Genomic DNA, 3224 nt, shown 5'->3' on the forward strand with positions numbered 1-3224 from the left:
GGCTCACAATCTGTAATGAGGTCTGGTGCCCTCTTCTGGCCTGCAGGCATACATGGAGGCAGAATGCTGTATACATAATAAATAAATAAATAAATAAATAAATAAATAAATAGAATTTTCCTAAAGACCTATGGCAAAATCAATATCTTTAAACGTTTTAGAGTTAGGTGCTAAAAATAAGTAGAAAATTACAGGCATTTTTTTATGTATTGAAATATAAGTTCCATGTGGTGACTTTAAAATTATGTCAGGTAGTGGTGGCTCACACCTTTAATTCAGCACTGAGGAGTCAGAGGCAGGCTGATCTCTGTGAGTTTAAGGCCAGCCTGGTCTACAGAGTCTACAGAGCAAGTTCCAGGACAGGCTCCAAAGCTACACAGAGAAACCCTGTCTTGAAAACCAACCTGCCGTGTTCCCTAGTTTCCAATATCTTGGTGAGGACCTCCAATTGCTGTGCACCGCGCCCCCTTTGTCTGCACTCTGCACTGGCACTCAGTTGGCGAGCTTCGGGCAAGGGGTTGGATGTTAAAATACACAGACACACACAGACAGAGAGACTGTAACACAGGTCATCCCTGAATTCCCCAAGAATGCCCCCTTTATTGTGTTCAGGGGCAGATTATATAGAGATAGCCACGCCCCAGCCAAACCCACCAGAAACCACTCTCCTGCCATCAGGAACTCCTGAAGGTTTCGTGCTCAGAGCAGCTGTAGGCACTCAGATCAGGGGATTACAAGAAATTCAGGATCTGGGGTCTCACTGCTGCCAACACCAACCAACCACACAAACAAACAAAACAACTATGTGGAATGAGTATTTTGTCTCTGTTACTGTGATACTTGTAATTCTACAAATGATGCAAACAAACAAGGAAAAAGTGGAAAAGCAGGTCTCACTATAGGTACGGATGGGTTTGTGAGCACACCAACAATAATCTGGACTAGCCCTGCAGAGTAAGGAATAGTACATGCGTCTTGACTTTGGGTATTCAAAAGCTAACACGGGTTTAGTTGGTGGTGTGATGTGGTTACTGTGGTTATTGTGGTGTCATTAGTGTGGTGTGGTTTGTGTGGTGTGGTTGGCATGGTGTGGTATATACTGGTTAGGGTTGTGTGGGGTGGCTGGTGTGGCGGTGTGTTTGTTTGTTTCTGTCCCACACCACTCTCTCTCTTTGGCCTCATCCACAGCAGAGACTCGAGTTCCTGTTCCCTCCTATTGGCTGGCAGTGATGGTGTACACCTGTAATGACTGCATTTGGAAGGTGGGGACAAGGGGATCAGAAACTCAAAGTCACCCTCAGCTACAAAGGGAGCTCTCAGCCCGGCCTTCAGAACATCCTGGCTTAGTGTTAGATGTGCTCCCACTCCTTCTATCCCGGGAGCAAACACGCAGGGTCTGATCTGGGCTTGTCTGGCCAGACTTCCCATAAGACTTCAAATTCTGAGTGTGGTTCCCAAAGGCACATTTTTGTTTATTGTATTTTTCTTTTGGAGACAGAGTCTCACTCTGTAGCCCAGATGGCTTCAGATGTGGGCCCCTCCTGCCTTAGATTCCCAAATGCTGGGATTAGAGACGAGTGCCTCTACACTTGGCATCAGAATCCAGTTTTGATTGTGGTAGCCAGAGTCTACATGCAGAGGTGGCAGGACCTTGCCACACTGTCCCGATGTCACACCCTTGCTGTTTCCCACTGCTAGCTCCACTTGCTTGCTGTGTTTTCTAAGCCTGCTTCTCCAGGTCCCTGGTCATCTCATGTGTTCTGTGACAGGCTTTGCTGCTTTGCCTGGCTGAAAAGTCTCTCAGTAGATCCTTCACTGTCTAACTAAGACATCTATCAACTAACCCCTTAGCAACGTGACAACTGGGACTTCCGTGTGCTGGGAATGTAGGCCCCTGGTAGATGCTTGCATAGCGCATGTACACTATAATGGGGGTGAGGGACCGATAAATAATGGTGGCGAGAATGTGAGAAACACTAGAACCCTCACAAAATCTTGTCCACGTGGCTCGGTCTGGTGGGGCATACCTACAATATTACTATTTGGCAGGAGGATCATGAGTTCTGAGCCAGCCTGGGCTACCCGATGAGAACCTGTCTCAAAATAAAAACAAAACAAATGACAAAAACCATTATACATGCATATTAATCGTCTTGTTAACAATAATCAACAAGCAAAAACACCCAAATTCCCACCCTCAATACTGGTACATCTATACAATGGAATATTGTTGTACACTAAAAAAAAACGAGAGATGTACTGGTACATTAGAAAACCTGAAAACATTGTGTCAACTGAAAGAAGCTGGTGACATAGCTGGTTATTTATGACTGTTTATGTCAAATGTCTAGAATGGTCAAGTCATAGGAAACAAAGTAGCGGCTGCCAGCTCTAGGGGGGTGAGGAGATGGAAGCGTTTCTGTGAAAGGAAGAAAATGTTCTACCTTTGTAAAGATGCTCATTGGACAAGTCTGTGAAAATTAAACCCACGGAGATGGGTATTTCTCCAGATGCAGGTTATGCTATGTGAATTATAAACTGTTATTTAAAGACACACACGGGGTTCTGCCGTCTGGTACACAGAGGTGACCTTCAGATTCCTGCTGGTGGCAACAGGGGGGAGGAGCAACTGCCAGCAGAGAGACTGCTGCTCAAGAAACGCCAGCAGTTTCTAATTTTATCCTGTCCTATATTTGTTGCTTTTTGGAGCTTTTGACTCAGTGTAAGAGCTGCCCAAACAGAAATGCCTTTTATGTTTTATTACAACAGCTAAACTGGGAAATCAACTCACCAATTGCTTTTTTACAAAAGGAAATGAGCTAAAAACAACACAGATGTAACACGGAGCCCAGTGGGATGAATGTGTTTGCAGGGGAGGGAGAGACCACTAGTAAAAACGCAGCGTTTTGTTATTTTAAAAAGCATTTCGTTTCATTTACTGTAAATGGCCAGACACTGTTTGGAACGCATGGCAAATCTGCTGGATGGTAAAACGTGACGGCGTATCTTGTTTCCATTTTCTCATTCCTTCCAGCTCATCTTCTCATTGTAAATCATTTTCCATTGTGGGAGGATATTAAATTTAAATCAAATTGACAGTGGAAAAATGCAGGGGCTGCAATAATCAATTCATTTCTCTTAGTTGCCCTGCCTCCTGCAACCCTTTTTAGCAAACACTGTGGTCTGAATAGCTATATAGCTACAATTTGGGGGGGGGGGGTTCG

This window comes from Microtus ochrogaster, chromosome 7 (genome assembly GCF_000317375.1).
Source record: "Microtus ochrogaster isolate Prairie Vole_2 chromosome 7, MicOch1.0, whole genome shotgun sequence".
NCBI classification, from domain to species: Eukaryota; Metazoa; Chordata; class Mammalia; order Rodentia; family Cricetidae; genus Microtus; species Microtus ochrogaster.